This window comes from Aptenodytes forsteri, unplaced genomic scaffold (assembly GCF_000699145.1).
Source record: "Aptenodytes forsteri isolate BGI_AS27 unplaced genomic scaffold, ASM69914v1 Scaffold171, whole genome shotgun sequence".
Lineage (NCBI taxonomy): Eukaryota > Metazoa > Chordata > Aves > Sphenisciformes > Spheniscidae > Aptenodytes > Aptenodytes forsteri.
Genome location: NW_008794211.1, coordinates 3168229 through 3192316, shown reverse-complemented (window position 1 = coordinate 3192316; position 24088 = coordinate 3168229). Strand labels below are relative to the sequence as shown.

The following is a 24088-nucleotide window of genomic DNA, read 5'->3' as shown; positions in this document are numbered from 1 at the left end:
GGGATGCGGTGCCCTGTCACTAGCCAGGCTCTCGCCCCCGGGCCCTGCACCTTGCCTCCTCCAGCTCAACCAAGGCACGGCGAGCAGGGGTGGGGGCCAAACTTTTACAATGCTTATGTTGCAGAGGGTTTGTAATGGCATTTACGGTTTCGATTCAAAAGAAAATAAATAAACACCCAGCAAGAGTCATAAAACAGGGTTGGTTTGTTTTCTCTCGAAATTCCCAAGCCACGTGCATGTGGTGGTGACCTGCCCAGGAGCAGACGGACACAGAGTGCCTCCCCCACGCTGCACAGGCAAGGCCTCCTCCCCAGTTCTCAAAAATGGCTAAAATCCACTAAATACTCTTCTATTGACCTTGTTAGGCAGGGGAGTCTTGAAGAAATCTCCAGCAATTCCTGACTGAATCCTCTCACTTTGTAACACACGCCAGGAACGCCAGTCCTTGGATTACATTATTCTAACACATGATACGAAGAAATAATTATACGCCTTTGGCATGGTGATCCGATGCCGGTCATGTTCACCATTGAGCTTTCTATTTTGGCTATTTTTCTATGGTTTCCATTTCTTTGTTTTATAAAACTTGCACTGAATGCATAGAAATTTAATTTATTATAATTTAACACGCTACTGGAGAGAACTAAACCAATAATGATGATTTTTATTGCTTGCCCTTAACCATCAACTAAATTAAAAAACAATTGCACAAGTACTCAGGCCTGGTGGAGTCAACTGAAGGATTACAAAATACTGTAACTAAACTAACTAGATGTACAAAATAGTGCAACATGTTCTGGCACGAGCCCACATCCAATTATTTTAAATTTTCAGATTCCTGGAAAGTAACAAGGCACTGTTTCAGCTAGCATTTAGTGGTCACTACTAGTCTGTACAAAACCAAGAAGTTTAGTCCATGCAAAGCTGTATGTACAGCTGGAGTCTCACCTACAGAATATACTTTACCTTCCAAAGAAATGCTATTAATAAAACTGGTGTAATTCTTAAAAAGACTGCAAAATTGCTGTTAACATTTGCAAATCCATTCCAAGAAACAATCCCCCCCAGCACCTCCCTCTTCATCTCTCTTCTTCACTATTAGCAAGATACTAACCATATCTTTATTTTAACAGACAAATGAAAAAACAGCATACGTTGCCCATGGCATGCTGTCATGTCCTACAAGACTGACCTATAATTTAGAGAAGTTAAATGATGAACAGAACTTCATTATCCTTTCAGAAAACATCATTGTAATTAAATTGTCCTATCTTCCCTAAAAATCAGTAAGAAACAAGAAACCAAACCCATTATACTGAACTCTGCACTTCTATGACAACTGCAATAACATATTTTAGGTGAACTGGTTCCATTTTTATGTCACCACTGCACAGAAGTTTTATGTGATTTTTCAGTGGAATTTGAAGGCTATGCTTACACTAGTCTTTCTGCATATACTATAAAATAACCCATGAAGAGACACAGAATATAAAGCTTCCCTTGAATCAAGCAGAAAATAACATGTACAAGCCCCATTGTCACTTAGTATTGATTTCCCTAGCAAGGACATACTAAATATGTTGTAAAATACAAACATCTTGATCTAAGACCAAAACATCAAGCTTTTTTCCCCTATAATTAAAAAAAAAAAAAGTTGTTTTAAGTTATGAAACAATATCCATCTGACTACTGTTTCCTAAATCATTGCAGATATTTTCAAATTAGTGACCCCCACTTAACAGTAGCATTCAGTCTTCTTAACTGGCATTCAGCTACGTTTCCCTGACAAGCTTTCTAAACACCTTCTGGATAAAATAATACGGAAGTAAAACTTGCAATTAGAAAAACAAAAGAACAGCAACAACAAAAATCCTTAAGTGTTTTACTTTACCCCTCTCTGATAAATACACCTAAGAATTCACAAATGTGGTATTTATTATAATTTAGGTTATATTAAAGAATGATGTTTATTATTATCTTCTTCATCGGTTTCTAGCAGTGTACTTGTTCCTGGGCTAAGTATAGTATAATACAGTATAACATGGGAGTGTGCAGACGTTCTGGAAATCGTGCATTTTATCTTAATTCAGAGTACAGAATTTTATAGCTGTGAATGTATTTGCACTTGCTTCCTTCCCTTAATATCACACGTATTTAAAGTGGTTTAAAAAAGAAAAAAGTTTGAAAATAGGTTAAAGGGCCTCAGTAGCAGGGTAGGCGGTAGCCATGGACAAATCAATTTAATCAGTCACTATGGTATGCACTGTGTTATCCAATTCAGTGAACCATTTCACCTCACCAATTGACCAAGAACCTGCTGTCAGGGCCCCTGCTTCCACTCAAGAGGCCTCCGTCACCTTTTGCATGTATATTTAGCAATACATCCTACTTGCAAACTATTGTAATTCCCTGCATTTATTCAAATCACTGCTAAAACGTCACCATAAAAGAAAAGTCTATCAGAAGCAGTTGTGATTAAACTATGATTTGGATTTTCAGGAATGTTTTTTGTTACCAACCAACTCAAGCATCTGGCTAAAGTGTCGCATTAGAATATATATGTGCCAGCCGGGGTGTGCCTGGACTTAAACAGGAGGGTGGTATTTATTCAGTTCTTTTAACTATTTATTCATTCCTTGTCAATCACTCTTACCAGGAGAACAGATCACACCCCGCTCCGAAATGCCTTCCCTCTCAAGGGATTTACACCAAAATGGAAATGGTCAGCTACCTCAGAGCTCACAAATGATACCACATGGCATCATCCACGCGCATTAAGATATGGTATTAACCCTTTTGTCCAAAATTCTTCAACTCTTGGCTCCTCTCTGCTGTATATACTTACATTACAACATAATGAAACCTAACAGCATATGATATGTGCACACGAGCTTATACATCCACATCTCTATATCCATAAATACATAGAACAATACACAAGCTGGCTCCTGCTAAGAAAATTAGCAAATTCTCATTTGAGTATGTTCTCAGAAACTCTAGATTAGTACAACCATAACACGTATTTCTTCACTTCAGAAGCACCATGGAAATAATGTATGTCAGCTTAAATGCAACATAAAAGTTTATACGTAAATTACACCATGAGATTAATAAACCACAGAAAGCCCTTAAAAGTGCAATTATAGTAGAAGTAACCCTTACAAAAAAGCAACAGCAAGAAGGGTTTGTTAAAATAGGCCTGTCTTTCTCACAGTAGGCTCCCATGATTTACTAGGTAGCTTCAGGCTCAAAAAATAATGCAACAGAGTAAATAAAGAGATGGCAATTATCCTAACGGGGAATCCTTTCTTCACTACAGCACTGACAGGAAGGTGAATCGGGGTGATTTTTTGATATAAGAAAGATGAACATTTTAATAAAGGAACACCTTGAGGAACTTGTCTAGCACTGTATTTCAATATTCTCAAGAAAACAATAACATTAATACCTACTAATGAAGAAAGAAGAGAACATATAGCAAGGTTAAAAAACACTTCTAAATTCTCCTTCACTATGGATTTGTGATTGCACAGAACTATACATATTAAAGGAAACATGAACAAGCAAAAAGTGTACAGATTCCAACATAAACTATGTTGTATTAATTGCAATAAGCTGATGACTGAAATTCATTAGAAGTACTCAATTTCACAACCAGATGCAAACGCAAAATAAAATATTCTCTAGTCTTCAGCTTTTTTCCTTGTCCCAGCAGTCAACTCCTACTTAGGAAGAACACCCTAGCCCTACCCCTTTTAAAATGACAATACCCCTGCCTTGCAAATACATTCGCCACAGTAACAGCTCAGCTGAGCTAAGCAGCAGGGAGGGTAAGCACAACTGCTTGCTTCTCCATGATGCTTTATAATATGATTTAGATCATAATCCAATACATATGACAAGTAGAGAATAATTTGTGTGGCTCCACACTATTATCTGTTGAGAGAAAAAGCTTTAAAATTACCCCGATGACTGACTTTTTCTTGGCGGGGGGGAAGGGGAGGGGTTAACACCTAACAGGAATAGCAATGGGAAGAAAACGGGTATAGTCAGAGGAAGACTAAAATAATTCACCAGGACATCCCCTACACCAACTCCCCTTTTGTTTTTCCTTTTTGAATGCTATCAGACAACAAAAAACTGCATCTTGGCTAACAATGCTCCATCTAGCAATGTTAATGCTTTGAAAAATGGCATGGTATTCTAACAGCATGTGCAAGTGAGATGTTTTTACAATACACTGAATGCCAACTAAGCAGTTAAAACATAAAGGAAATGTTTAAAATTGTACCTAAATGTGCTGCCTTTTTTAGTAATTACTTTCACAGCATACCTAAAGAAAGGCTGGTTCTTGCAGACAGAACATGCAGCAGATTGCTTGAACTACCCTATTTTGCTGTAAAGAGAGGTTAAACTATCCATGATCTAACAGAAATGTGGATCTTTTAGACAAAACTAAGATGTTTTACTCTTCAAGGGCTTCAGTGACTTGTCTTGAAAATCAGGCCGTGGGGCAGTGCAAGGGGACACCTCTCGCTGGTGGATGTGAACGCTTGGAAAAGCTCGGGTAGGCGTGTGCTTGCTCAGGCACCACCTGGGATGAGTGAGAAACACCTCCAACACCTCCGCAGGACTGAAAGAGTCTTCTGGACTGTCGAGGATCTGCTAAAATTGTCTTTGAGATAAATACAAGTATATTTTAATAGATGAGTTAAACATTCCAGTAACCAAATCCTGGATATCAAATCTGTCACAGCAGCACTCCAAAGACTGACAGGATCACGGGTGATTGCTGCTAAATGGGCACCTCTCGTATGTTACTGTATTATAAAAGGACTAATCACTTTTACTTAATACAGGTGTAATATGAAAATCCTTCTTGCTGAGAAGCCTACACTTAAAAGTGAAAAAACAGTTTGAATATTTTTTGAAACAGGGCATTACCCTTATGCCTTAAAACAGATAGCACGTGCAGACCTCATCCTTTTACAGTAAGAAATGCTGAAACTAAATACGAGGCTGCAGTCGCTGCAACTTAAAAACAGGCGGCAACTGTCTCTGGAAAATAAAGAAGTTTGGTCGGCTGCCAGGGCAACAAGCTGCAGGAGCAGCAGGAGCAGCAGCAGCGGCAGTGCATGGCAGGGGAGGAGCGGGAGGTGGTGGGGCGCCCCATGCACCCCGAGCAGCGGCCAGTGCCTGCCCGCAGCCCCGTGCCGGGCACCAGCTCCTCTGGCATTTCACTCCTTCCTCCACAGCTTTTACCGGGGGATTCCCTTGCAGGCATTATTTTGGGAGATTGCCCACCACCCCTCCCGAACCTTCTAAGCAGCATTAAATCCCAGGAGAAATAAAACCAGCCTGTGTTTTTAAAAAATCATGGGGCGCAGGAGGGAGCATTGCTGAGGTGCATGGCTGTGCTCCCTTGCTGCCGACTGTGCCCCGCAGCTGCACCCAGCAGGGAATTAACCCACAGAAACGTGGCCCAGCTTTTTTTTTTTTTTTAAGGATGAAAACCCACCGGTGAGTCAACGAGACATACACAAGATGCACCGAACATACATGCTCTGCCCGCGCCCTCCGAGAGGGAAATTGTTGGAATGTTTCTGCTTACATGCACATTGCTGGGTTTTATGTCATTTTGTTCATCAACCTTTAATTCTTAACCTGTAGCTGAATGCAGGAGAGAATACAGGCAACTTTGAAACCACTCCAATAAGGTACTAGTATTCAAAATACTGAATACTGAAATAATACTGAAAAAATCATTTAAGGTCAAGTGAAATCGTCTTGTTAAATAAACTAGAGAATGGAGCATTTAGCATCTTCAGAGCATTTATGGTGCGTCCAGCAAGCAGGGTCACACTAAGGCAGAAAAGTTCACTAGCAAACTCATTTATCAATCCATGGAAAAAAAAAAATCAGTTTGATTTTAAAACTGTAATTATTTTTAGTCAAGTATGTTGGAAAATGGCATATTATCAATTCAGAAAGCGGCACATCAGGGCCACATTTAGATTTGTGCTGATCCTGTGAGTATTTGCTACCCTGATCCCCTCGTTCACGCAAAACACTGTGCAGAGGCGACATGCTGGGAAAGTTAATTGCAGGCTGTTGTTCTTCAATAAAATTCAGTTTGAAAATTTCCTGTGTTTTACTAGCTTTTTGAGATTAACAGAAATATCATTTTCTAAAAAAAAGATAACCTCCTAAAGAAATAAAGATGAAATAAAATAAAAATGCTCATTTATCTATTTCTCCTCCGAATCCTGTAAGACATGATAATGTATCAGAGATTGGAGACTTTCAATTTCGTGAGAAAAACAAGGTCCCTCCATTTTTTTAAGCTTGCCTTCTTTCATCTTGCAGATAGCCCCAGCACTCTGACACAAACCCACTGTCTGCAAGGCTTCCAATAACACAGAGTCGAATATTGATGATGTTTACTCTTGTTACAAATAAATAAATAAAAATGCTCCGTTGTAAACTCATCAGATTGACTAGTTTTCTGTGGTTAGTTCTAAATCAATCTATTTTCCCCGGTGTATCGCAGAAGTAATATCAATAGGTTACGGTCTTTTGTTGCTTGGGTTTCCCCTCCCCCTCACCCCCCAACAAAGAAGCTGACAAACAACGTGGGGCATTTGCCTGATAAATCAGGCCTGTTAGGATACAATTTAGCTTAAGTTCATGAGGAAATGAATTTGTTTAAAATCTGCTAATATGATTTTACTGGAAAGTGGATTTTTTTTTTGGTGAACCAAGAACAACAATGAAATAGAAAGGTGGTTCAAAATGCACAAAATGCAGTCTTTCTGTCCACAAAAATGAAAAGGACTACATGGACGGCAGCTCTTAAAAAACAACCTCAACAATGTTGTTTCCATTCTTTCTTCCTTTCCATAAAACTTTCTCTCTGCTATCCACTCAGCCCTCTTTACAGGCATGGAGGAAAATTATTTTTCACATAATCACATAAAAATCCTTATGAAATGCATCCTCATGGAGGAATGCTTTGGATGTACTTTCATTTGTTACAACAAAAGGGTTTTCTTTATATTGAGAGTTAAGAACTCCTGAAATAACAATCTACAAAGTGAGGTCTTTTTTCCAAATAACATGAAAGATGGTTTTGCTCCAATAGTATCAATATAGTGTGGAAAGAATGTGTACATTTTAATGGCTTTAACCCATACAGATAAAGCAGATACAAGATCAGTGACAGTTTAAGTAAGTTATGTTTTAAACAGTCGTATATCACGCATATCAAACATGAAATGTTATACCGTGATTTCAAATAAGTCTACTACTGTTAATCTTTTTGCATTATGAAACCACACACACAAATATTCTCAACCACAAATTTCCCTTGTAACCCTGAATTTCTGTGGGAATAATAAAAAAAGGGATTTCAAATTAAAACAGTTCTGTATGCAGTACTTTTAAAAACAGTAAGTATTTTCCATAGTTCATGTTGGTGAAAGGCTGCCATACAGGTTTGCTCTGGGTACCGCTGCAATGTGTACCCACATTTGCAGCCTATTGCCAAAGTTAGCTGGGGTGCAGCGCTGGGCAGGCGTGGGGGTGGCCAGAACTAAGTAGACCTTGGCTGGTTGTGTTTGAAACCACCTCCACCACAGGGTGCGCCTGTTTACAGAAGCATAGTTCAGTAACACCAGAAGTCTTCACAGAGGTGGCTTGAGCCTCCTGGCCATATGGATAAGGATGCACGCTGCATAAAACCGGCTCAACTCTTTCTGGGTCAGTGAGGTGCTGTTCATGAGCTAAAAGGCATGCCTGACCTTATCTGCCTCTCAGCAGAGCCGGTTCCAGGGTTTCTACGTCCACTGATCAGCTAATCCACAGATGAGATAAAAGGGTAGTATGTAACTGGGAATTAGTTGTTAAAAATTGCCATTTCCCTTTTGTTCCTTATTTTGTCACTAATGTTAGCAGCAAATACAAGTAACATCAACTCCTCACAAAAGCAGCAAACGGCAAATAGCATCCTGGCCAGTAGGTTGGAGCACTGAAGCAAGTAGTGGTAGAGGAAGAGGAAGGCTGCTCTGGAAGTTCATAACCTATTCTTCTTCCCCAAATACCAGTTTAGGGTCATATGACTTTAGGTATCCCTTATAAATCGGTATCATGCATGAAGTTTCAGAAATATCTGGAGACAGGAGTACGGACTGACTTAGATACTAGCCTTCAAATGGATTCTCCTGCTACATTCACTGAATTAAATGACTTGCATGAATATAGGCTTCACAAGCGTTAAGGATTGCAGGATTTGACCAGCAACTCACATCTTCATTTCATTCTTCAGAAATAAAGGGACGGTTACTGTCTGACACACTTGCTATGAGGAGGTCATGCCAGCTATCTCTATAGGGGTTCCTTCCAGAGCTCATGGAATCGACAGAGTAAGTCGTGTCACATGAAATACATGCAAGGCTTCCTTTCCCAACTGTGTAACAAAAGGACATCAAACATGGTGGTTGGTTTTCCTTGAAATGGCACCTGTAAGTTCACATGTTCAATACCTGCAAGAAGAATTAAGCCATTCAGATGCTCTATAGCCACATTTTACTGGTAAGGGAAATCTGTATCACTCTGAAGCACTGACTGAGAAAGAAAGCAGTCAGTTCCTAATTCACTTTTCCAAACTTGCACCTTAAGATGTCTAAAATGGAATAGCTCCATATATTGACATTATTACTAAATAGTTGTTCAGCATTTTCTATAACACATTTTTAAAAGGCTTTCAGCATCTTAAAGAAAAAAAAAATTTTGAAACTTTTCACATCAAAATGCAGACGCAACAGTAAAGCATGAAAGAGGATTTCAGCTGCAACAGGATTAAGCCTCATATATTAAAGCTTTTAATTCCCACCTGAGGCAGGTATTTCTGTTGTCCCACACTGCCTGATCCCTGACAATTAAAAGTGAAATAATGCCATTTTCTACTATTCCACCCTATCTCACCACCAGATTTATCTTCGTTATTAATTCTCTCTAAGATTGTGTACGCAAAAATAACACACACATTCGTGTACATAAAAACAACATTGTTAATTCAAAATCTGGTGTTTCCTTTTTCTTAGTTTGGCCTCAGGACAGCAAATCTCATGCACAGGTTTGAATTTAATACTTCTTTCTCTGAATTCTGTTAATTCTGCGTACAGTTAAAAATAACGAATAACTGAAAGCATTTCACTATATGTGGTAAACTAGATCGCCTTATCCCTCTTGGTTGTGATTACGTAGATTAAGTGATATCACTCCAGTAAAATGATAACAATGAGGCTAATAAAACTTTTTTAAAAGACTGCATCTTCCCAGAAAGAGAGCAACTTAATTCTGCTCTCAGTCACATGGATGTAAATCCAGAGCGATTTTGATGACTTCACTGAGCTTATTCTCCGTTAATTTTAATAGTGTAACCGAGAAAAGATTTTCCAACTGTGTATGAATGCTGAAAAGTCACATTGCAGTAGTCAAGGCTGGTTGCAGAGGTCAGGCTAATACAACCTGCAAGGCAACGCAGCAATGCAGGCTGAAGCCCCTCAGTTCCACCTGTAAATCTGTGTTTGCTGGTTGATGTAACACTTGAAAGCATAACGCAGCACAAATCGCAAAGTTGAAAAAAGAAAACCAAAGAATTATAGCCAAGGTAGAGAAGTGGTGTGTTTGATTCTTCTGCCCGTTTATGCTCAGCCTTTCAGGTTAAGAAAGAATGAATGAACGATTTCAAAAGTAAGGATGTTTATAGGCCAAGGATCAATTTTCCTGGCATGACTGATGAACTCTGCATCGGGAGATTTAGATAAAACAGGAACCCTAGACTTAAATAAAATGTTTGAAAGCAAAGAACAATTCAGATAAGGGCACCCCAATCGTGATCAATGCAAGGAGACAGCAGATTACAAGTCAGACACTGAGTGCACCGGCCAAAGAAAAACGCAATGGATATGCTCATCGAGCACAGCACAACCAGCTGTTGTAGTTTTGATCAGAAATTCATACCCAAGCCACAACTTCAACTATGGAAGCCCTGAATTTACAATTTTGAAAGCAGTCACAAACCAGAAGAGTGATTAATGCCAGCATTGTGTCTGTGCCTTAACAATTCATCCATACTCTAAACCAACCAACCTTCCAGTTATCCAGTAGCACTCACTGTGCAAGGCAGGAAAACTGTATGTTAAGACTGGAAGCACATGGAGGCAGAAAGGGCCACACATTTTTAATGCAAGCCCTGAAGTTGCTAGTGATGAATCAGATGAATCAGACCTCTGGCTGGGGTGGAAGAAGGCACGTATGTCTCTGCAGCCACTTATGCGAAGTGTGCACAGGCCAGCAAGGTACTGAACTTCTGTAGGGGGGAATGGTTATGAGTTCTTCCATTTTGGAGGGCAAATCCCGACTTCTGGCAAAACAAAGGATTACTCAGTTATGCTGGTAGCCTGTCTGCTCTCCTCCAATCCCAGGCTCTGGGGGCAGGTTAGAAGACATGGAAAGGTGACTGGGACATACTGCAGTGGCTACGAATGGAACATATAACATGCCAAATCCATAGGAATCCATAGGATTTCATTAGCGCTGACTGAAACCCAGTTTCTTTGTGTTTTAGTGATTATTGGCCATACCGCTACAAGGTTATGGAGACTATTCATTGAGCAGTTGCATTATTCCAGTGATAGATCTTCCGCAGAAAAAATTGAGAGTATCCTTCTCCCTCAAGACCTTAAAATAAGGCAGCTGAACCAGCTGGGGCAGTGGATTTGAACTCACAGCTAGACAGAGAACTGGATCTATTTTTTTTTGCATTCTGGATAAATGCCCATCACTTGGTAGAAGGAGCAGGGAGTTTGCCAGCAGGCAGAGCGAGGGAGCCCAGCTGCTCAGCACCAGGCTGGAGCAGGACCCCTACCCCCAGCCAGCATCCTCCATTTGTGTGAACCCTTCCTCCTCACAGCTACTCAAGGGGTGGCATACAGATGCCACAACTCTCAATCTGTGCAATAACAAATTGTATCGGGTGACAGTGTTAGGTATCTGTATTACTGCACCATAGTAAAAACCGCAACACCAGTCTTAGGAGCTGCCATAGGCTTGGTAGTTGAACTCTTCACCCTGTACTGCCCATAGCCTCCATCGCTGCCTGCCCTCTTCAGGCACAGTCTCCCCCCACACCTCGTGGTGCTGCTTCCACCACTGGGTGTAATCCTCCTGGAAGTGGTCAGTGACCCCTGTTCCCCAGAGAGTGAAGATGAGAAACCCCTGTCTCTTACCGACAATCTACTAATCCTTCTTCAAAAGGCTGAACAACAACCATCTGGAGATCACAGCAACCTCCTCACGGAGGGAAGACTTGCATCCAAATATGTCTTTTGCACGGAGCGAGGTATGTGGTGAACCCTCGGGGACCTTTTGTGTACGGTTAAAGTGTGCTCGCTGGCTTGGGCCATACAGGTGAAGGGAAGGGCTCAGGAGTCAACCTGACAATTTTGTGGGGCTCAGCTGTAAGCTAGAGCACTGAGTTGCTGGCTGATCAGTAGAAACTCCAACCGATACAAGACACAGACAGTAAATTTGGGTTTTGAGGCTCTTGGCAGCACCCAAACATTAAATCCAGGAACCCAACACCTTCTGTGGGGTTGAAAATAATAATACCTGGAAAGTTTTAGCCATAGAAGACAAGGGACCAGACCTTTAAAAGTCTGACACTTCCTACACTATTCCTGGATACTTCCAGGAACAAACCCATTGTTTATTAAACCAGCCTCACTCTTGAAAACCTGGAAGGCCAGAAAGCCTGGCTCCTAAATCAAGATCCCTTTGGCCCTCCTCCTTACAAACCTTCCAATTCTAAATATCCAAAGTACCTGGAAATACCCAATTCCAAGTAAACACAGAGTGGAGGGAGACTGTGTCCCCCACCCAGGACTGTGGACCTCAAGCACAACCCACAAATTTCCCTCATGAAAAGTCTCATCCTTCCCAGGCTCAGAAGTTGGTGAAGGAGAGTGTGGCATCAGCTTCTTTCTCTGTCACAGAGAGCTGTGTGACCTTGTCGTGTATAAGCAAATGTTTACAGGTATTTAAATGCTTAAGTCCCACTGACTTCAGAGGCAAGCAAGATGCTCATAGCTTTGAGGATCTGAGTCTGTGCCCCTCGGGATTATATCTGGTAAAGCAAGGGAAAAAAAAGTTATGGTACAACAGCATACAACCATACGGTGATCAGGCCACAAATCAATTGGCATTCACTGAACTAGAGCAGGAATGAAGCACATCCAAGACAATGCATAAAATACCTGATTTTGAAATTGTCATCTTTGTTAATAGCTATTTCACTACTGTCCAACTATTGGGATGAAAGTCATAGACAAGTTGTGAAAAGTCATTTCACTTATGTCTACAATCCAAACATTACATGGAAAATGAGGGCTATCAAGAGCTTAACTGGACTTTGCACAAATGCAGAAAAACCCTCCACGCATCTTTTTCATTCCCTGTTGGCAGGAAGCACAAAAATGAGAATCAGATGCGGAAAACACACACTTTCTACACAGTGCAAAAGCCTGAACCAGGATGTCTTCAACAAACTACTGTGCTTAGCTTTCATCCCAGTTTCCCACAAAGCTTTGCACAGCACGTGCCACCGCTGCTTGCTGTCTTGGCATTATCAGCAACAGCTCCTGGGGTGCCCTTCTGTTTTCACACTCCGTACTGTGAAACAAGCCAGCAACAGTATGCTGTGCCAGGCAGGACACAGGGAACTGCCAGGGATCCTGCTCGAGTGCTGCATCCCATCCAGAACTGTAAGCAGTGACCAGGACTCCAGCTCAACTACTTTGCATTTCATTCATAGCTCTTCTTTGGTGATGTGAAAATACGTGGAAGATAATCATCCAGTAAACAGCCCCCTTTTCAAGAATACTTCCAAAGACATATGATCTGCTTTCAAAAACTCCTGAGGATGATCCATGCAGTAACTAAAACTGCTAGCCAATTCTCAACAGCAAAAGTTTTCAGTTAATTCATCTACTTTTTTCAGTTTGTAGTGTTTGTTTAGCTTGGTTCACATCACATCTCCAGTTTCGAGGTAAAATCATAAACCATTGCATTGGCACAACTGTGGGTGTGATAAACACTGGCAGGAGGTGGGAGGGAGTAGATTTAAGCAGTGAGACTCCCATCGTTCCCAAAGGCTCTTGCCAGAGGAACTGCAATGTGAAACTGCACCCTGTGTCTGGGACTTACCCCTGGTCACAGCACACGCACGGCCTTTACACAAATCTATACTGGATTTCTACCTGGGTTCATGAATATGTCAATCATAATATTTCACTTATTTAATCTGCACCAGTAGGAGTGTGTATGTGAAAGATGGATGAAAGAATCATGCATTGGAAGTCCAGGCACAAGATGCAGATGTTGAGCTTAGTTTTGTAAACAGGGTGGCTGTGGCTGAATTCCCTTTCAGTTAGAGACAATGAGCTGGAAAAGAACTTAATTGACAAAAAAGTAGCCGATTTGGCTGCAAAGTGTGCTTTGAGTTAAATACACGCTAAATGCAGCACACAGAGATGCATATTTTCCCTCCTCTAAGTAAATATGGTTTTATACCATTCTTTTACATACTCCCCATAAAATCAACCATCCCTGTTTCAGGTTAACTAATCTTTTTTTTTGTGAACTCTCCCTCTACTCACACCTAGCATAGCTGGGGCACTTCCCACCTTATGCACATGCAAGTGCTACTTCCAGCTGGACAATTTCCCTTCTACCTCCTTCACAGGTTCTGCCTTGCTGCATTATTTGTTCTTCATTTCCCTTCCACTGCAATGCTTGGTGTGGAAGCATTGCATCTGTCGGGACTCAGCAAGAATAGGTCTCTGACTATTTTCTTTCTGATACTATTGTAAAGACAGGGCGCGAGCCAAAAGCTGCTGCTCACGGACAGAGAGCAGTCTGGTAGCTAAAAAGGAAGAAGAGAAGGGATTGTCAATGGTTTGTGATCATGAGATGACTTCTCGGCTCCATTTACTTTGCCTGCAGTTACCTGAAATGCAGCGGGCAGGAAGCCTTTGAGAGGAGCTTGGCAACTTTGACATGCCCGTCAAATGGCATCTTACAATAATCATGGCTATGATTACAGGACTGCTGCATACAGTCAGAAACGAAAGTGTCATGTTTAAGGATATTCCTGTCTTTGTAAGAGATATGAAAGGGCAGCACAGAGGGGCCATGAGGGTAGGTCAGAGAGTTGGACAACAGAGGAGGAAGAGGGACAAACAAGCACAGGGCCATCCACACCAACCCCTCTATTAATGCCACGTAACAGAGGCCATCATGAGTGACAGTGGCTCGCCTGCTGGCAAAGCTTGGAAGGCGCAAAGCAACTGCAGGGCTGTTCAACGCTGGCGGGGCTGAAGCCAACCTTTCAGCAGCATGCTCGAGAGGAAGCATGCCCTGTCACAGCAGTACCGCACAGCTCACAAAGGAGGAAGTGCAGCGCGGTGGGCTGCTTGCTTGGGGCCTTCCTATGTGAGACTACCGATGTCGCTAGGATAACTTAGTCAACAACATCTGCTGATTTTATGGTACACAAGTTTAATTGTTTAACTTCAGGAGGAGTATGAAGTTCTGCTCTGTTACTGAACTCATGATTTGGGGTCGAAGGCAGACGAGATGGCTAGGTTTCTTATATTTGTTGTTCAGTGCAACACTTGCCCTGCTCTGTGGATTGCCTTGAGCACCTCTGCAGCCACAATGGATGTATTCTCTCTCTAGAAATTACCTTAGATCTTTACCACAGAGTTAACTGCTCAAGTGCTTGTCTTGCAGAACATAAAACAGCTTCACAATTGAATTATCAACTTTGATATTCATTCAACAACAAAAGAATTTTTATTCAAGAATGGGACAGCCTACAGGACAGCTGGGTTCCCTTGAAGAATCTCAAAGCCAGGACAAAGAGCATGATTTCTGCAAAATGCCATGATATTTCCAATGCTTTACTACACTCAATGGCATAGAAATTAACAGGCCAACATACCTGTTCATGTACTACTAGCTCTCTACAACTAAAATTTTTTAAAGGTTGTTATTTGCCATGGTTAACTGTGCTATTAGCTAAGTATTTTGGTGGCTCTGAAAGCAGAATGCTTTACAACAGAATACATTTCCGTGTATCAATATGCCTTTTAGCTTAGAAGTGGATTGGATTTTTCTGGTTACCATACCAGAAATGCTGGTGGTAACATTTCTCAGGCCTCCAATAGTTTTTGCTCTTAGCTGAATCCAGCCACTTTAATGTCCTTAAAGTATTTTGAGTAAACAGTATTTTACTGTAATTCTAATTTGTTGACAGGAAATTTTTTTTTGGTAAATGGTTTAGCCAAAAAAATCTGCATTTTCCAAATAGTACTTACAAATTATCTAAATGCTACTACTCTGTATCTTTCAAAGAGCATCAATACCAAATGCGTTTACCACACATGTTAGGAGACCCTTGCCACGTGCGTTTAGAGTGGTGCTCCCTCCGGTCCAGCTCCAAAGTTAAAGCATCTGAAGTGTAAATTGCGTGTGACACAGCCAAGGAAACCCACTTTACTTTAACCTTGTTAATGGCGAGCCAGATGGAACCGCTGAGGCCACCCATTGTTCGGGTTTGCATTTTTGTGTAATACCATGGTGTAGGTCCATAGGGCCTCATGAATTCCCCTCCTCTGAATATATACTGTGCTGTTAAAGGCACTGAAAGGATCAAGCTCTGCTCTGAGAGCAGCTGGCTTTGTATTTTTTTAATGGTTGTTAGCAGCAGCAGCAGGTCCATTCTACTCCCCCATTCTCCCCCTGCCCTTCTTAAAATCCTGATCTGTTGGTTCTCGAGTGAAACCAAACCCTAACTCTGTCCTATGCAGCACATCATACATTACCTCAGGTTCATTCCCCCAAATATTCATCAAAAAGTCCCAGATTCTCCCTCCCTTGCAGCCTCAGACCCTGCCCCAGAGGTTCTTAATCACATGAATAATCATCACCGACTTCATCAACAGTCAGGTCGTTAATTCCTTTCCTACCAAACCCAGGCTACCTGTGCCTGCATAATTTTCGTTACTGATCATTGCCTTCTGAAAATTTGGTCAAATTTTCCTGTCTTGACCTCTTTTGTGCCTTTAAGATGAAAATGGAAGCAAGAGGAGTTTTGAGTAAAGATAGCCCACAGCAGACTTCTCAGTCTGAGAAATAAGGGGAAGCTTGCGAATTGTTACATGCCAAGACACATCTGTACAGTGCTCGTGATGTAGAGGATAACATCTCACAATGCCTGCGCCGTGATGCAGCAACATCAGACGTTTGCTGATGAAAAGCTGCAACACACGATGTAACAGAGGTAGCGAAAAACCCACAAGACTACTTGTGGCTGCCTAGCAGGTTTCCAGCTGCCGTGTGAGATATCATAAGGTTGGGAGAGGGGAGTACTGTTCTCCCTGTTTACTCCAGCTGTGGTGCATGCTGTTCTGAATGGGATGAGAAAAGTATGAAGCCATCCCTCCAGACCTTCCTCCCCAATGGGCCTGCCATCAGAAAAGCAAACTGCACCTCACCAAAAGGAGACTGCAGCCAGAAATGACTGAATTGTACCACCAAGCACCAAATAATGTGTCTGCCTCTTTGCGAGAGGACTTCAACATACTGGCTCCTGAAGACAATGCAGTTAGCATAACCTGCAAATGATATTAGAGGGATGCTGCAAACAGTTATCTGTTGTTACCGAAACTACACAGAGGCTTTTGCAACACTGGGGCTGATCAGTTTATTAAAAGGACTGAGAAACCATAATCAATACTTTAGAGCAAACTCCCTGACCTGTTCAAAGAGACTTGCTTTTGCACTACACTGGCAGAATAAGGAAGGAAATCCCCCTAGCCAGATCCTCAGGTCAGTGCCTCATCTGGTGTAGGAGACACACTGCTCATTGAAATATTTTCCTGCCGTTCCCAGCTGCCCTATGTGCCTTTGGGAAGAGGAGCCAGGGGCCACCTGAAGCTCAGCAGCGCTGAGCCTGCTGTGGCATGAACCAGAGTAGGGAATCAAGGACCTGATCGTTTCTCTTCTTTTCTTTCCCCAAGCTGCTCTAGACACCGTTAGGAAGAGCAGCTTCCCCTTTCCTACATGCTCCCCAAAAGCAGAAAAATGGCAGCCAAACTCCTCCTTGGGGTTCCTATAACCTGACATAAAAGCTCAGGGGCAACCATAGCTGGCTGCCAAAGGGGAAGACCAATGAACTGGGGAAACACAGGAAAGACACACCGGCAGCAAAGGCAGGACATGGTAACCTCTACTTTCTCCCCACAGAAAGAAGATCAGTTTAAATCCTGTCCTTCACCCCTTTATCTTCTACATAAATAGCAGGGTGCAACTTAGGAAAGTTATTTTTAACTTGAATATTTCTTTAACATGGTTGTCCTTAAAGGCTGCTTAGATGCTATGAGGTGGCTCAGTTGGATACACTGCACAAGGCACGGCAGTTTTATACTATGTTAAAAACATTTCTAATTCCAAATCATAAATTACAGGGGAGCACAGGAGGTTCAAAAACAAGCGAAGCTCTTGAGGTCAGTGAACTATTTTTTACCCATTTCAGAATTCATGTGGTAAACCTTATTTTAACTGATAATTTTCTCTTGCACACTGTAACAGATCCTTTTTGAAGGCCAGATTACATTAGTACATTTCCATTGTCTAAGAAAGTAATCTAGTTAACAAAATACAAATGCTAGGTAAGGTATGATAGTAAAGGTAAGGCACGATTTGCAACTGATAAACTAACATTGCACTTCACCCACTTTTTCTAATTTTTCCAGTCTTCTCTATTAGTAGGATGCAAGGCTGCCATATATATTTTGAGATCGGACTGGCTTGACTGCCGTTGCCTGCAGTTTTTATGTCTTTCTTTCATGAGCACGCTTTAGCCCTAAGTCCATAAAGAAAAAGCTGTTAATAACCCTGGACTGATGTGACGCTTGCTACTTCAGCACCCTAGGATGGAGATTATACGCCCCCCTTGATTTCAGCGTGCTAAGCTTCCTTGAAGCTTTGTTTCTTTCAGAGGCAGCTGTCTGCATTTCCATACCTTACCCTGCCTCTTGCCACCAGAGTTAAAATCACATGTGTATCAGTTAGAAAAAACAGCTGCAAAATTATTTTTCCTATGAAGTCTTGTAGAGTGAATTAGTTCAGCTGGTAACTTTCCTCTGATGATGATGACAACAAGAAAACCTTAAGTTGTCTTATAGAAAGGGGAGTCATCACTAAATCAGGACTTCAGTTGCCAATATCACACTTTTTGTACAAAAGGAACTCTGAATAACATTAGTATCACTGTAGAGCTTTATCATAAATTATTTTTTAAAAATGAACCAGTTTTTTTTGTTTGTTTTGGTGTTTTTTTCTTTTTTTCTTTTTTTTTTTTTTTTTTTTTTTTTTAAGGTACTTGTTTCACTTTCCTGGTAACTGAGAGTAATTGAAAGATTTGCAATAAAACTAGTTTGCTATCTCAACATAGCAAATTAGCATTTTATAACAAACTTGATCAGTATTTATGACTGCTTTGAAAACTCACTGATTCTTAGCAAAGACTAGGAAAATATGCATGTCTGGAAATATCATGGAATATACACTTTCCTTTTTTGGAAGCCTGGAAAACATAACATTGAATGGATTATATACTGAGTTTCAAAAAGGTTACTGACACTTACGTGTACTTTTCAGCATTACAGTACTACTAGCTTTAAGTGCTGATTTTATATAATCCTTTCTTTCCATTCAGTGAGAAAATTTCTTTTGAAGAACTGTCATTAAGAAACCTGAAACATTAACTTCTTGTGTATTACACACAAACACTCTATAATTGATGCATATAGTAAAATTAAATGGAAAGAATATGGCTCCTGCTACTGTGTGTGAAATTTATATTATTTTCTTTCTTGTCACAAAGAAGGCAGGTTATCATTTCAGTACATTTAAGTTCCGAAGTACAACTCAAACTGTAACACACTTAAGATAATATGATCGATGTGAAATAGCAAAACACTACAACAGGAAATGCTAGTTTTCTCCAATTGTCTTCACATCATTCACAGCAGTTCAAACTAATGCAACAGAAGCAGAAAAAAAATTAAACAAATTGCTTAGAGGAAGCTGGCGGGGAAGGAAGAGCTGTGATTACACCACACGCTGCACTCCTCCCAAGCCTACCGCTTACATTTTGCAAGTTTTGAGCAGCTGCTGAAAGGCAGGAAGGGAACTGAGAAATGACCACTGCCTATGCGCTGCTCTGCCATACTATGAACGCCAGACTAGAAGTTAACAGTGAATTAAGCCTGATCACTGCAGCTTTTAAAGGTTGCTCTTCAGCTCCACAGGGATGTCAGGCACAGAGCTGAGGAATGCTGCTCACCTTCCCAGTCAGTTGCTGACTTCCTGGTACAGTACAGTTTAATAGAAAAGTTAATGGTGTGGTGGCACCAAAGCATCTAAAATAGGTAGTATTTTGCTTTTCTCATCCTGTTTTCTTTCCCAGGCCAGGAAAATCACAAGCTGCAACCCTGCTAAAAGCACAGACCATCGTTCTTGTGGGGAACTGTTGTGCAGTGAGATCTGGTACTTCAGATCTGCGTGGCAGTCCGACAGGGGAAGCTTGAATATAGAAAAGGCCTTGCCTGGGATGCTCCCCAAACCCTCTGCCAGGTCTTGCTGATGCCTATTTACACTTCTGGCCTTTTGGAGGCCAAACCCAACTCCCTGCTGGGTTTTGTGCTCCTGACGCTTTCCTCCAGTGAACCCCGACGGCTCTTAAATCACCACCTGTCACCAATGAGGGCAGACCTTGCATCGCTGCTACTACAGGGACTGCAAAGCCACCACCATGTTGCGGGGAAGGTCTCTGCCATGCCAAGCATAGAGCACAACACGTTTCATGCAGAGCTGCCCGTAGGGTTTCATAATCCAGATCAACCCACCAAAAGCAGAGCTGTTACCAAGAGGCATCCTCTGCTCTGCCACCACTCTGTTTGCTCCTTGGTACCTTTTTTTTTTTTCAAGATTAGTTTCTCTCAGTTACTCTCTCTGAACTGGCTCTCTGCAGGATTAGATCAGCACCAGTGACGCTGTGGGGAGAGGACCACAACGCTGGCTGAGGGTGCAGGGAGGCCATGGCAGCTGGCCGGCCCCCTGTAATGTGAAACTGCATCCTGGCAGAGATCTGGCTTACAGAGCCAGGGGCAGCATCCATTTCTTTTCAAGTCACGGTTCCCCTACAGGAAAAAATAACGAATTCAATCTGTTAATGCTGTCCAGTACCTGAGAGATTCCCGTTTCTTCAGCTTGTACAGCACAGTGCAGAAAAATCAACAACAACAACAACAAAAACATCTCGTATGCTTTATACTTAATACTAGTGCAGTATCGCTTTCTGAAATTTACAGTATTTTCAACTTAATAGTGCCTCTCTAGCAAGGAAAAACACCCTGAAAGCTGTCATTTGTCAGCCACACACACAAAAAAAATTCAGTTGCATTGTGAAGCACAGCTGTCTGAGTCTTTGGGCTGAAGAGTTTTGGGGTGATTGTTGGGGAGAGCTTTGGCAAGCCTGGACCAGATGTACTTGAACACTAGCTCTGTGTCCCCAGGGGATGTCAGCGTGTGACGAGGCAGAGTCCCAAGACCTGGCTATGTATTAATGGACACAGGCATGAGATACAGAACCAGCCGCTACAAGTTTATGCTCTTGATATTCAACATATATGATTTACAAGCACATACAAAGGAAAAAAATTATCTCAGGATGTTCAATGCCTACACTGACAATAACCTAAATGTACACATTTACTGCACGTTTAAGAACACCATTATTGATGCAAGAAAGTTTAAGTTAACCCCCATATCTGAAGGAACCTGTCTTGAATCCCCCCTGAGAAAGGGTATAGCCTGGGGTTGGGCCAAGGCCATCTCTATACCTTCCCCATCTCCATCTTTCTTCCAGAGAGGCTCTTCTCCTCTGCAGAAAGAGACTGCGGCATGTGCAGAATTAAGTTATTGGCACGCTCTGCCAAACAGGTCTCTAGGGCTGGATCTATTACAGCATCCTCAGGAGAACTCTCCTGGCCACGATGCTTGACTGTTTCAGCAGTCTCAGCCCGTGGGTGCGTTTGGCAGTGTCACAAGCGCTGCCTGTCTAAAATACCAAGAGGGGAATTTTACAAGCGCCTGCCTTTTTACAGCGAGCACCGTGCAGCCCATCCTCTCCCAGGAGGGGCCGCCCTGCAATACCTGAGCCTGCTCATCCACATCCCACACAGCAGCAGCAGAACCCCTACCTTCAGGCCACACACTTGGCCTCCTTCCTCAAATAGTCTGTGCACAGCCAGGAAAACTAGCCCTCCCACTCCCCAAGGCTACACACCAGCCACAGCACACCTCCAGGGAGCCTGGCACTTGGCGCCAAGCCATTCCCTCACCAGACTTTAGCGCACCACAGCTGTGGCACACGTCTTCATTTGCACTGGCTTTCACAGATAATGCACACCCCACACACAGGCACACAGAGTACCTGGGGCCCCTGAGCAGCTACAACGGGGTGAGCACCCAGCCTGCCCCAGCAGAGAGCTGTATCCCAGATGGGGAGAGCCCTGGCCAGTCATGCACCCTGGATTGCAAGTGCAAAGCACATAGCTACGACCTGTGCTGTTCTCTGTCTCTTTGTCAGCTTGTGGCTGACCCACGTTTGGCACTCTGCTTCCTCTGAATCATGTGAAATATGCACGTTAAAGAAGCTTCTCTAACTATTCCTCAGCTTTTCTGGGGGGAAAATAGGGGCAAAAGGAAGGTGAGCACTACAGCCTGCCTGATTCGGGGCAGAAGTATACTGAAGACCTGTCTACAGGCACTGGGAAGTCATCAGTCCACAGAAAGCATCAGGTCGGAAGCAGCCCTGCCTCTGTCTGCCGTGGAGAGGCGAGCACTGTCCACCCACCATTTCTCTTTAATGCAGTCAGCCCCAGTCCCACAAAGTACCTAGTTCATATCCAGCAATCCCTTTTACCACATTTCCTCCCCATCTCCAGTTCTTCACACTCCCACCTTCATTTCCATCCTGATTCTGCTCCTAATCATCACATTAGCTTTTACATACTGATATGCATGAACCATTTCAGAGGTCACAGCTGGCTACTTCAAGGAAATGAGGATTTTTAAACTGAAAAACTTGAACTATTGTTAAAAAAAAAAAAAAAAAGGCACTGCTTTATTAAACAGATTTGTTTCAAGTCTTTACACATAAACCTGCCTCTGTGGAATCTTTTATTTTCAGTTTAACTAAATGAGAGTCTGCTTTAAGAAAACAATTCCAAGTTAAATGAAAATGGATTTATATGCCACACACAAACTGTAGTCCTCTACAGTGTAACAAAATATGCAAGCTTAAGCAAATTTACCACCTGCTACCATAGAAGGGGAACATGGTGGTATCCTGTTCCCAACACAGCATCTCATTATAGCAGCCGGATGTTTCCACTACAGTGATTAGTGCGCGTACAGTGTCACGATTAATTTCCAGTACTAACACCACCTTACAATTCATATACTTCTTCACTTACAGTCTCAACCATAATCTGTAATTCAAGAATTTTTTGCAGGTTTGTGAAAACTCTCAACTGACCTTCTTACATGGGCAAGACCATAGATGCAAAAAGCACATGTCGTGACATCGTTACTTCTGTTGTTACCTGGTCAAATGAGAGCAAGCTAACGCAGCTATATTGGTATAGCTTCATTTTGTCTAATACCTCATACTGTAAAAGGGGAATAATGTAAAACAATGCACTCTAGGATGCACCAGCAGAGAGAACCGGGAGAAAGGAGCACACGCTGTGGCCATGCTGACTACACAAGGCGTAGACTGGGAACTGTCGGCTGGTTAGAGGAAGATGTCCTACTAATGCAACACATGCAGCATCTTTTAGAAGCAGCCACTCATGGAGAGTCTTAGCTACCAGCGACTGTAATAAACTAAACTGGGTTACAAAGCCAGGATTCACTACGTTCCACAGCATCACTTTATTAAATGACTACCTGTACCAAGCTCACCTGGTAGAAGTTTGGAATACAAAGGGAGTATCACTGTCAGCATAAGGAAGAAGCACTAATCAGTTCCTGTCAGCTTTACCTTGCAACTATAAAAATAACTTTTTATTTTTAATCGATGAGGTCATCAACATGTACCTCTCATTCTGAACAGATCTTTTATTAAGTCATCTTCCTTTTGATACCCACTTTCTTCAATGCAGCTGACGCAACCTTTCATACATCTATTGTGTATACATTTATGCGTACACAACATGTATACAACAGATTTAATAAATTTTTTTGGGGCTCTTCACAATTAAAGTCAATCTTCTATAAAATGCACCTTAACATTACATTAGTGTAAAGACTATTATTATTCTGCCAAATTCAAAAGCTTTCAAATTTGACTCATTCATATTTTATGCAAGAATTAAGCAAGAAATGTGGGTCATTAAGAAAAATTAGATATAACAGCTTAGATACATTACGATACATTATGATACATTTTTAAAGATTTTATGGATAGCTATCATCTGAAGTATCTCATAGACATTCATGTTCACCTGGCAGTTGGGAACTATAACCACTACTTACAAAGAAAACCAACATGCTGCTTTGCTGGCTTCTCATTCAAATTAGCAGCTAGAAACAGAGGAGGAACACAAAAACCAATAGTCCCTTCAATGAAAAAGGCCACCAAAATCCAGATTTCCGAAACCCTCTAAACTCGACTGCATTACTACAAAGGGTATTTTCTGATGAGTTCTTATTTTGAAAAGGAGGGGGGCAGTGCAGGCTAAACCCTAGAAAGCAAAGCAGAAGAAATCATCTCTTTATGGCAGTTCGTGGTAAGGAAGTGACTCAGCTGAGGCAAATTACAGAGCCCATTTGGAGACACTGATTCCAAGAGCACTAGGGGCTGCAGTCAGAAATCTGGCACAGCTGCACT

General features: G+C 41.9%; 1 protein-coding gene across 2 annotated transcripts in view; it reads right to left on the bottom strand.

The window, feature by feature from the left end:
* LIN28B (lin-28 homolog B) overlaps positions 1 to 24088 on the bottom strand; it is a 91191-nt gene that overhangs the window by 1447 nt on the left and 65656 nt on the right. The gene's annotated exons all lie outside the window — the stretch shown is intronic.